This window comes from Cryptomeria japonica, chromosome 3, assembly GCF_030272615.1.
Source record: "Cryptomeria japonica chromosome 3, Sugi_1.0, whole genome shotgun sequence".
NCBI classification, from domain to species: Eukaryota; Viridiplantae; Streptophyta; class Pinopsida; order Cupressales; family Cupressaceae; genus Cryptomeria; species Cryptomeria japonica.
Genome location: NC_081407.1, coordinates 358,995,668 through 359,009,246, shown reverse-complemented (window position 1 = coordinate 359,009,246; position 13,579 = coordinate 358,995,668).

The following is a 13,579-nucleotide window of genomic DNA, read 5'->3' as shown; positions in this document are numbered from 1 at the left end:
TTTGTGTTCTTACCAGTTGGTACCGGTAGTTGCTTTTTTCGTGGAAGATCTTATTTTTGGTTTCTAGGTGGTTTCATGTGCTTAATTCCATATTTTTAGTTCATTTGGGTTCTTTTCCGGTCAGTTATCACTATCAGTTGACTATTTCTAGGTTCCGAGACAGTTTTGTGCTTATTGGTTGGTTTTCCTTCATTACCAATGTGATTCTTGGCATGTGGATCTATCTTGGGTCTTGTCTGATGTTCTTTGGCATGTGGCCAATCTTCCTGCTAAACCGCACTTCGTGGTTATTATTTTCCAAAAATATTTCTTTAATTATTAGGACCGACCTATTTACATGATTTATTTTCCTGCATTGGTAAATGTAATCTTATGAGGCCGACCTGGATATGTTTCGGTGGGTATAAATATGATGTTATGTAATCATTTGTAGGGGCAGAGAAAGTAGAATTGAGAATAAAGATGGAGATTCGCATTTTGTGATTTGGTTGATTCTTAGAGTCTTGGATTGGATTGTATCTAGCTGATAGTCTGCATGTAATTAGTTAATTGTCGGATGTTCTTTGATGATTATATGATGATAGCCAGATGATTGTCGGAAGTTATAAATCAATAATATGATATGTTTGTGTGATACTGTTATGTTTTCTTGTTGCTTTCGTTGTGTTATTCTTGCTGCATAAGCCGGTTGATTCTCTTTGAATGTTTTACCGATTATGGCTACATTAATGAGTAATGGATGCATTCCTCCTACTCAAACATAACCAAATACATCCTCAACAATGGGGCACAATCCTCTCACTGGAGTTCACATAATTCATCCCTCAACAACAAGGCATTTCCCCTCTTGTTGGAGCTAATCAAATGCATATTCTCAATCCTCAATGGTAAGGAATAAACCATCCTACAAGAGCTCAAATCAACATGAAATGATTAAGATAACATCATGAGAATCTTTGAGAACTCAAAGCAATCATAAAAAGCCTTTGGTAAAAGCCCACAATCTGGAAAAGCAACCACATTGAACAAAACTGATAAATCTAGCAACTCAAAATAGTTCAACGCAACAAAAGACCAAACTAGCACATCTGGGGAGCATATTAACACATAGAGAATATTCTCTAGTGCATTCATGGCATACTTTAGTGCACCTGGTGTCTAGAATAGTGCATTGAGAACAAGGAGAAAAAATGAAGGAAAACAGAGACTCCAAGTGATGAAAAATGCCCAGTTTTGCACATAGGCTCACAAAATGATCACATAATGCTCTCAAAAGGTGTGGGAGGACAAAAAAAGGCTATAATAATCATAAAATTGAAGTCACCAAGTCATAGAAATGAAAATCAACATCAAGTCCCTGCACCTCCTGTACACAACCATGCTTAGAAATATGTCAAACTTACACAGTAACAAATGGAAATGTAGTATAGCATAATGCGATGCAAAACATCATTAGAAACACAATTTAATGCTTTACAAGACCATAAGCAAGTGTAAAACACAAATTCATAAATAAAAGTGCAAAACATACATTCCCAGCAACACTCTATTATCTAGATTTGCCAATAATTCACACATATTTCCTATGTACATAAATCAATTTGCCAAAGCAAACTTTCAAATATTTAAACCCTGAAATCTCCCTTCCAATCAATCTTTCAAAAAACATGATGAAGACAATATTTTCAAATTGAAATGTCGAGAGAGAGTTGAAGCTCCAACTTAGAAAAATCAAAGCAAAGGCAAAGGAATTCGAAGTAGAGCAAATCCAAACCAGCAAATCCAACCAAGAAAACTCCAAATCCAATCAATAAATATTCAACAATCCAAGCTTCAACCAAATTTAAAACTCCAAATGCAAGCAAAATGCTCCCAGAAGGTAACCCGACAACATTCCCAGAAAACTCATTAAATAAATTTGCAATCAAAACTATAGGAAAATATTAACCAATCAAAATATTCCAATAAACCACATAATATACCTACCATGCATAAATTTAAGGTAAGTATTATTTAATAATATTATTTACTTACCCCCCCAAAATCAACCAATTAGATAAAATGGTAGGTTACAATTATATTATATCAATTAACCATATAGTAACAAGAGAAATAATAAATCAAAAGCAATTAATAAATAAACAAATTAAATAAATAAAAGCCACCACAAATAAAATCCAATTAAATATAAAATCAACCAACATAAGAAAACATTAATAAACAATAATAATTAATAAATAACCAATAAGCAATAAATCAATAAATCAATAAATTAAATAAATCAAGCCAATACAAATAAATGTTAAATAACCATCCAGATAATAATCAAATAATCAAACTATCAAATAAATCAACTATAGTATTAATACTATATTAACCAAATATTAATTAAATATTAATCACATACTTACAACACCTTAAGGCAACCCGACATAGGGTCAAACATAGACACAATACTCTAACCACCAACTTACGCCATGACACAAACTGACAGGGTAGACAACTTAAGCCTAAAGTATGAAGAGGGAAACACATGCCATCTCCCAAAACTTTCCATTGGGATAAGATGTGCTCAGACCTTTGAGACTAGGTAGAGTCGATGTCTAGTACTTGCAATCCCACATCCACCACTAAACATAATACAATATATATACTACACATATACATCATAAAGGATCATGCATGTGATAGAGAATTGCAATGTCATGTCAAGCTCACAGTGAGTGGTATGACATCATCCCTATCATGAAGACACTATAAAAGAATCACAATTATCATAGCATCAACTCAGACATCATAATCATATAGTAGGGTTAGTGTAATCATAATCATCAAAGTCCCATAAGCAATATGATCTGCCATGAATAATGAACATGTATAAATCATCAAATATAGGACCATCATCAATATAGTCTAAGGTATATCAATCATCCACATAAGTCATCAAATAGCACATGTCCATATAAAGTATCTAGCATCATTAATATCCTCTGAGATAGAAATAGAGTCATAAGCATGAATCAAAGCATCACATAAGAGTCTATATATGTCTACCAATGCATAAATCTAAATTCAAGTCTAGGAGGAGCACTACATTGCAACTAACATTATCCCTACATCTCTACCACATGCATGCCTTATCATGATGATTGTTACAAACATTTCCATGCTAGAGATCATAAATCATTTTCTTTTCATTGCATGCACATGGAATGACTACCACCTAGATTTTCCATGATTTTGATTGAGATTTTTGGGTGTTAATCCTCCTATTCTCCATTTTTTGGAAATTTACCTGACTTAAATCAAGTTGTGTCTACATCCAGTTGTTTTTCCAAACTAATGGTTCACTTTTACCTCTTGACGTACCCAAAAATTCCTTAGAACCTCACCTTGGCAATAAGTGGCTTGCTCACTATTAGGGTGACTTATAACATGCTAATTCATTTGCACCTTGGAAACATGGTGTGTCGGTGAGGATTCCTTGGAGTTTTCTTTCATGAAGGCTCTAGTTCTTCATGAGGCCTTGATGTGGTGTGTTCTACCATGAAGTTATTTTAAGTCGAGAATGCCCTGGGGATGGTGTAAAAACCTTACATGGCATGCTAGCAGGGCCTTATATATATGAAGAGATCACTATCACGAACGAAACTAAGAAGTCACCCCATGGTAAATGAGGAAGGGAACCCTTTTTTAAATCAATAATCATAGGTTGCACACTCAAGATGGAGTAGAGTAAGAGTTCAAGAGGCCATTACTTAAGCAAATTGGGGCTCGATATGATTTAGCTATAGGTAGAGAATCTATAGTGAATATTGTTGAATCAAAGTCAATTGGTATATACTAATTCACCCCCTCTCTATATATGTTCTTTTAACAAAAACTTATTTTTCATCTTCATCAATAGGAGGTAACTCATCTAAGGGTTCTATATTTTTTCGTATCATGTTCTTGATCTCTAGTAGCTCCAAGTCATAGATCTCTTTACCAATCCTTCTTGGAATTTTCTAAGTCCCGTAGAAATGTGTTGATATTTTCCAACCCACTTCCCTTTAAAGAGTATTTCTTGTAAAGTTAAAATCTCACAAAAGCCATGTCTCCAATCTTAAATTCTCTGTCAATTATAAAATAATATACATACATTTTCTATTGGTTTTGATTATGTTGAATATTAGTCTTTAGAGAATTCAAAATGTATTGGTTGTGTGTGATCAAATCACTTACTCTTAGTACATTGCTATCCATCAAAACAAGATTAATGAATCTTTGAGATCTATATGCATACAAGATCACAAACAATATCATCTTGATTCATACACGATTGGTCCAATGTTATATTAGTGCTCACCAAGTAGATCCACTTAATGCATGTGTGTGTGTGTGTGTGTGTGTGTGTGTGTGTGTTTTGCACACACATATTTAAATTCTATTGCTTATTTCTTTGTTGAGGATTGAAATTAACTAATTTATAATTTTAATGTACACACCAAATGTTCTTTGTTTTGAGTGACATCTCAAGGTAGCAAAATCTTATAAATAAATTAAATGTGGTTGAGTGAACATACTAGCTTTTTATTTTGGAAACCACTCCCACATGCATATAATACATTGATTCCATTGACTCCAATATATGAGCTATTTAAACTCTTCATTTAAAAAAAATCTAAGAATTATCATCCATACTAAACATATTTATATCACCAAATTTAATACCAATTTCTAAATTTCAAATCCACTCATAAGAGACTCACTCCCACACACTCCAATATACCAACTATTTAAACTCTTGCCTTAAATATGTAAGATACCATCAATACCACATGTTTTTATTAACAATAAATGTAATCACAAATTCATTCATGTTTGTATATATATGTATATATACATATGTATGTGCATGTATATATGCATATGCATATACATATACATATATATTACACACATATATATTGAAATTCTATTGTTTATTTCTTTATGGAGGATTGAAATTAACTAAATTATAATTTTTATTTACACACCATACGTTCTTTTTTTAGTGATATGTTGAGGTGGCAACATCTCATAAATTATAGCATCCAAAAATGCTTTCTTAAATGTGGTTGAGTCAACACACTAGTTGTTTATTGTGGAACCCACTCCCACATGCAAAAAATATGTTGAATCCAATATATGAACTATTTAAACTCTTCCTTCAAAAAAGCTAAGAATTACCATCCATGCTACACATATTTATAACAAGTTTAATACTGAATTCTAATTCCTAACTCATTCATAAGAGACTCACTCCCACACACTATAACAACTATTTAAACACCTACCTTAAATATGTAAGATTTGCCATCAATACTAGATATTTTTATTAATAATAAATTTGATTAAATTTGTGTAATTTCCATTGCATCATGTCAATTTTTTCATCATCAACATATTGGATCATACTGCATGATCTATCGTCAGGATGAAAGCAATAACTAGAGAGCAAAAAAAAGAATTCTTTAAGAAAAAAATGGCTTAGATAACTATAGGGAAGATACCATAACGATGACAAAAATATATGACATAAGAAATGAGCTTGTTTCTATAGTTCAACCCTTGGTTTTCCATGTTTGAATAAAACTTACCCGAATTGATTATGCATTGCATAAGAAAGTACCAAGTAAATCCAATTGAGATTTGAAAACCCACACCTCCCTCCTCTAGAACATAGCGCATGAAGTCCCATCAAGACACAGTGTTTAAAATAGTGCATGAAGTCCCATCAAGACATAGTGTATAAAATAGCGCATGAAGTCCCATCTTTTCATTAAATTCTCACTCGATTCTCACCTTATGGGGTGGAGAATAAAGAACAAACTTTTCTTCTAAATCAAAGGTTTTAATATGTTGAAAATGTGGGTACATCTCTTCTATCTGCTTCTGCTTGGATTGAAGGTATGTGATACAACAAGGCTGTTGGAGAATGACGGATTGTATATCATCCCACAAAACTTGGAAGTTGAGTTAGCATGTGAATAGGCAAAGGATACGAAGCCTTGGATTACCTCTACAAACAATGCCACAAAAGACAAGTCAAATAATCTATTGGAGTTTAGATTTAGGGGGGAGAGATAGGGAGAGAAGGGGAAAGGGCTCGAGGGGGTGGGAAAGGGAGGAATGGGGGAGAGAGAGAGAGAAATATGGGTAAAGGTATTGAGGGAGTGGGAAACAGAGGGGCGAGAGAGGAGTCCAAAAGGGGGAGGGGGGAGGGAGAGACAAGGGAAAGAAAAAAGGGCTTAAGGGAGTGGGCAAGGGAGAGAGAGAGAGATGTTAGGCAAGGGAGGGGGAGAGAGGAGTCCGAAATGGGAAAGGGAGAGAAAGGGAAAAGGGATCTAGAGAGAGAGGGGGGGAGATAGGGAGAGAGAGAGAGAGAGAGAGAGAGAGAGTAATTAGGAGGAGGGGGGAGGGGAGGAGATAAAAGTATCAAAAAATAGAGAGGAGAGAGAGAGGGGGGCTTGGAAAGAGATAGGGAGAGATAGATATATATGGAGACAAGAGGAAAGGGAGAGATAGGGATAGAAGGGGAAAGGGATATAAATATATATATATATATAGAGAGAGAGAGAGAGCAGGTTGGCAAGGGATGAGGGGAGAGTGATCTAGATAGGAAGAGAATGGGAAAGGGAGAGGGAGATATAGGGATAGAAGGTTAAAGGGATCTAGAGAGAGAGTAATTAGGGGGAGGGGGAGAGGGGAGGAGATGAAAGTATAAAAAAAGAGAGAGGTAAATAAGGGGAAAGGGAGAGGGGTTGGGAAAGGGATGGGGGAGAGAGAAGTCCAGAATGGTAAAGAGATTGAGAGGGTGGGCAAGGGAGAGAAGGGGACTGGAGAGAGAGAGAGAGAGGGGGGGGGATAGATGGTGGGAAAGGGAAAGGGGGGGATAGGGAAAGAATGGGAAAGGGGGAGGGGGTTAGAAAATGATAGAGGGAGAGGGGTAGGTAGGTAGATAAGGGGAAATGAAGAGGTAGATATAGGGAGAGAAAGGAAAAGGGATCTAGAGAGAGTAATTAGATTGAGGGGGAGAGGGGAGAGATGGAAGTATCAACAAAAGGAGAGAAAGAGAAGGGGAAAGGAAAGGGTGCGGCCAAGTGAGAGGGGGGAGAGAAGGGAGAGAAGGGTAAAGAGAGATAGGTGAGAGAGTGAGAGAATTGGATAGGGAGAGAGAGAGAGAGAGAGAGAGAGAGAGAGAGAGAGAGAGAGAAGTACGATACATAGGAGGAGAGAGTTGGGTAAAAATAAGTGTACAAGGTGTTAGGGATAGCAGGAGAGATAGACCTATAGGTAGAGGGAAGGATAGCAGGAGAGATAGACCTATAGGAAGAGTGAAAGAGTGTCCAAATGGGAGATTATACAAGGGATCGAGGGAAACATAACTTATTTAATATAATTTTTTATATTGGGATATATATATATGTTTATTAATTATATATATTAATATCATTAATTTGTAATAGGTGAAAAATTGGGGTTTCACTATGGCATGTAGTAAAACCACAAATTTTTGCTTAGGGATCATTACATTAGGGAAAGATAGAGTTTGATAGATCTAACCTTGATAGATCTAGATTCTGATCAGATTCCTGGTTTCCTAGATGAAACTCTTATTTCCCTTAAATTGATTTGATTTAATTAAAGATGTTGAAAATAGGCTAAATGTGTGGAAAATGAAGCAATTATGCATAAACCGTGAGCTACAATCGTCAAATGGAGCCTGCATAAACTTGGATTTGAGTAGTAGATGAAGGTTCAGATTTGTTCTCAGAAACTTTGTTTGAATTGTTAGGACTATGGTGGTGTTTGCCTTGGTCATCCAAACTTTTTTCCATCCAAAGGGGAACCTATTCATCTCTACAAACTATGTCAATACTAAAAAACACAACTTTGTACATGTTCATGCACACAATAGAAAGGGAAAATTGATTGGGAATAGGGATTTGCCTTAGGTCAAACCTTGATTTTGGTATTAACCATGACATAGAACTGAAATTAAAATGAAATATTGTAATTGAAACCATTTCCTTTTAAGGGAAAGGGTAAAAATATCTCAAACACTAATGATATACCTTTTAATAAAGCTTTCTTTGTCTTCAGAAGGAATTAGGATTTCAAGTAGATAGTCTTCATAAAACATATAACATGAATGTCATCTCCAATGCTTGAATCTTGCCTTTACTTTTACTCCAATGCTTGAAAGAAGACTGATTGCCTGCTCACTTGAGTGTAGATATCAATTTTTCTCTCTTGAGTGGATTATGAATTTGATTTTTTATCAAATGAGAGGGGTAGACCTCCTTTTATACATGCTAGTCAAAAAACAAATTAATTTTCCAACAGGCCGACATGGGATATAGGTTCCCACTCAAATCATGTTACCATTATGAGGCCCCAAAATGGGCCCTTTTTTAGAGGACCATGGTGCCTGGGTGCCATGGTCCTAGACATTAGGGTCCCAAGATCTTGGGGAGGGAAATGTAGATAATGAAAATTTGAGCATGATGCTTGGTGTGAACAGAAATAGAGCTTTAATCAAACCTTAGGGGAGGAACGCCAAAGTGAGGGCCCAAGTGAGGACAAAATTGTAAGGGAGTACAATTTATGACACTATATAATTATATTATAATATATATATTAGTAATATATATAAATATTTATATATTAAATAAAATATATAAAATAATATTTTAAATATATTATACATAATTGTATAAGAGATTATAATATATAATTGTAAAGTGGAAAATTGGGGGCTTAGCAAATTCGCCACTTAGAAGGAGGAAATCACTAAGCCAATTTTCACTTGGAGAAACTTTACATTCAAAAGAAGGGTTGAATCCACTAGATCCAATCCTAAACAATGAAAGGATTGAATACTAAGTAGATTGGTTGAAATTTGAATGTAGTTGACCCTCTTTTGTAAGTTGAATAATTAAAGTGTTGAAATTGAAGATGAAATAGGCGAAAACAATGAGCTACAGATTTGAGGTTCAATCATGCACCTAGATCTGAGAAGTATGAGATGATTCGGAGCTACTCCACAAAATTGGGCAAAAGTTGCAAGGACTGTGTGTCTAGACAAGGGCACCCCCAACTTGGTCCTTCGAAATTTTCATGCATTAAAAAGGGTTTTTTGTCTCTACAAATAAAGCTTAATTCCAGAAGTACAGTTGTGCACCTACTTCCTGCACAGAGAAAGAAGAATACAAGGGTTGGGAATAGGGGTTTGCCTAAGTCAAACCCTGGTTTGGAATCAACCTTGAATGAAATACGACAAATACTTGAAATAAATGATGGAAAGATATACCTCCAGATCTGCAATAGTTGATGATGATGCTTTTCTTCTTAGATGTAATCACATATGTTGTATAAAATGGCATGAACATGACAAAAATTTAACATACACACATTCTTGCAAATGAATGATTTAATGATGCTCCAATGGATAGATGAATAATATGTAGCCTTGAGGGATGCTAGATGATGAATGCTTAAATGCTTGATGATTGAATGTAGTCTCCTTTCCTTCTCCACCTTGCCATGCTCTCACCTTATGATCCTATGTTATCTTATGCCAAATGAGAGGGGAAGACCTCCTTATATACTTTCCTATTTGTCAAATGTTCAATTTTCCAACATAGGCCGACATGGGGAAGTAATTTCCTGCTCAAATTTGAGATAGGGCCTAGGGTCCAAAATAGGTCCTCATTAAGGAGGACCAAGGTGTGGCGGCTTGGTCCTAGTGGGGAATAGGGTGTGGCACCCTGGTCCTGCCCTAATTGAGGCCAAGATCAAGAGCTATGTAAGGTGTAAGATGAAAACAATGAGGTTTGGTTGCATGGGGGAGGCATAAACAGGTCTCGATCAATCGTGGGGATGAGATCGGTAAGGTGAGGGCCCAAAATGCGATCAAATTGTGAGCGGTGCAATTTTAGGACAATACAATAATATATTATATTTTATATTTTTATATTTGTAGAAAAAACTAACAAAATTCGGATATTTGATATTATCGAGTATCTGTTACCTCTAAAAAAAATCTACAACCTTGGTATTTGCCTCAGGATTTCTTTTGGATTTGGTTAGGACATGATGAACTCGGAAAGTCAACACAAAAAATGTGTTTAGGAGTTTTCTTTTTTTTTCTAGACTTTGCCTTGGTGGTTGACATCCTTTTTAAAACCCGAAATTGATGAAAGGAAAAGGGCTTTTTAATGAGAATCTTTGGTTTCCACCAATATAAATTATGCCTTATTTTGACTTTAATAAATAATTATTATTCAATTTCTAATTGAGTTACGACTAAAGTCTCGATTGATAGGTTGATTGAAAAACATCTATAACTTTCAAATAGTGTCACACTTTTTGAATCCAAAACATGTGTCACATTTTATGCTTTTCATATTATAAGATTAAAATAAATTGAATTTCATAAATTTTTGACCAAGTTATGGTGGTCAGACATACAAGTTTTTTATATTTTTTTAAATTTGTAGTAAAAAATTCATAATTAATTATTTACTTTGAAAAAAATTACAAAACAATATGTGTCACATCCGGATATGAGTCTTCTACTTATATCTGAAATCTTATAAAGAATAATTATGATTTGATTGTGGCTAGGGTGATCAGACATACACCTACTTATCTCTTTCTTGAAATTTTAGTACTACTGCATTGAAATTTGAAATTTTGGCCTAATAGATTTTTTATAGAAAACAACTAGTAGCTTAGAAACTACATTCAATTTGCTACAAATTCTATTCTTACATATTTTTGAAATAATGTTGATAACTTATTCAAATTTTTACGTTATGTTCTGATTAATTTAGAAAAACTGGTTTTCAGGACCCGAAACCTTTAACAAAGAAGATTAAGATAAGACAATAAAAAGTCCAGAGCTTAAGAACCACTTACAAAATGGCTGGCAAAAAAGTCAGCTAACCAAAAAGACAGCTAAGATAAAAACAACAAAGAAACAAGGAAAGTGCTACACAGCTATAGTCTTCAGCAGGTCCTCTGCCTTCTTCACTAGCTGGTCATAGGTGGCCCCAATAGCTTTGAGATCTTCCAGGTCCTTGTTAGGTTTCTTTTATTTCTTTTTGCCTCTAGTTCGGGTTCTGGCTCCTTGAGAGTCCCTTGTACCTTCAGTGTCTGGGTCAATATCCAGGATCTCCTTCTCTTCGTCCAGTTTGTTGATGAGAGTATTAGTGTTGCTAGAGTAGAAATATTCAGGATGCTTAAACTCTGTTCAGCAATAATCTTCAGGCACTCCTCTATTTTGCTGACTTTACTGGCAGTGTCTGAGATAGTTTGATCATTATCGTCAGCAAGATTTTTCCTTTCCAGCAAATTTTTCTCTATTTTCTCAAATCTGGGGTTGAAGGAGTCTCTTATGTTTTCAGCTTTTGCAATGGTATTTTTCAGGTCCTCTATGTAATCAGCCATGGTTTTCCCTTCCCTAGTGTTGATGGTTTCCAAAATTTGAATTCTATTACTGAGTTTTTTGTTGTCATCCACAGCTTTCTTGTAACCAGTTATAAGCCACTCCATAGTATCCATGAAACCTTGCATACCCTCTAGAGGAGGGTTAGGGGGAGGATCAACCTTACCAGGGATATCATGTTCCTTTTTTGAGGTGTCCTGAATAGTATTTCTAAATTTTTATGTTAAGTTGTCGAACTTTATATTTCTAAATTTTCATTGCCACTTACGGGCTTAGTTTGGCCCACCATGATCTTGCACATACCCTAGTATGTGTTTTTTGTATGATCTCTCCTAATGAGTGCATTCATTGGGTACCTAGTACCATACTTATGTCTCCTATGCTAACAACATAAAAGTCATCCTTCATATCATATCTTCCTAGATTAAGAATTAGTTAAGAGATATTTATAATACATTGGGTGGTGAAACCATCAACCATCATAACATTTAATCTTTCAAAGTCCTTTACCTTGAGGTTTCATTTGGTAGTCTATCCCTCATTAATGAAGTTATGAGTTACAGTGATGTCAATTAGTACAATCACCCTTTGACCTTGCAAGATCCCATAGATATGAAAGGGGGTTGTACATAACAGTACTAGAGAACATGGAAAGGGTGCCTCCCAAGGTGACCTCTTCCACATTTGGTTGATCTTCTTCTTCTCCAATCTTCTACTTAGGTTCTTCTTCACTCTGTGGTTTAGTTTCCTAAGATCCTAGTTAATTGTCAAAACTTACCTCAATTTAATGCACTTATCCTTTAACAAAGACATCTATGTATGGGTGACCATGGCTCCTTACACCTAAAAAACAACTTATTCCTTCTAAATTCATTATTCACCCCAATGTCTATTCTTAATGAGAAACTCTTGGTTTACTACATATTTTTGTGAAATGGATACTTTGGAATAAAGGTTTTGGTCTAGAACTCATTCTTTTTAATAGAAGTCTCTAGTGCCAAGGCCCACTTTATGGCCTCTTGTAGGGTAGGTGGTTCAAAGGCCTTAACTAGCCCTATGAGGGATTTGATTTGACATTTTAATGAAGAGCGTAATAAACATTATATTCATGATGTTTGACGCCATCACCAACACCTCTTGAAACTCTTCTACATAGATCTCCACTAAAACTCCACTATTTGAGTTGAGTCAAATATTTAAAATAAATTTTAAGATCCTTTTGATCAAACCTCCCAATCATTTTTTTATAGAATTCATTATATGAGATGATGGAACATGTGACCTTGAGTGGCCATATTATGTTATCACTTCTCATGTGTGATATCATCCAAATGTAAGGTGGAAAACTTGATTGCTTCATCTTTGATCATTAGTTTTTAAGTGATAAGTATGTGTCTAGCTTCTATGCCCATACATAAGTTAAGTATATATTAGATCCATTGTAGGGAGAGAATGTTAACTTCTCCAAAGCTTGTTGCATAACTATTTGAAGAAATTGCTACCTAAGTTCAAGTCTATAACCATTCTAATACTTCTTCATTTTCATATAATTGGTGAGTAGAATTTCACCTTGGATCTCTTCAAGAAGAAAAATATATTATACATAAAAATATTTGATATCATTAAATAGTGAGTTATGAGCTATAAATTATTGAGCCTTTACCTCCTTATAAAAAAAAATAGGTCAAGTGGCCAGATTATAGATAAAACAAGAATAGTTCTTTGTGTGTGACTCTAGGTGGCATCCAAATTATTACCCTTCTAGAATAAATTGTTTCACCCATCAATTCTCTTGGCATATTCACCTACTTATGAATCAATTGATCCATCATATCAATCATCAAATCACACTTTCTTTTAGTTTGGTCCTTTGGATTATTGTCTGAATTTTCTCTCTGTTCTCTTTCTACCATATTGTTATGCCTTGCAATAAGTTCTATAGGAGATGAATAAGTCTCTAAAATATTTAGAGATATTATTTATTTCTTGATCTCCCACAAGTGATATTTGGTTTCTCTATCACTATATGAACATAAAATTAAAGCATAAAAGGTTAAACTTTGAATACATAGACTAGCAAGATCACCCACTATAATACCATTG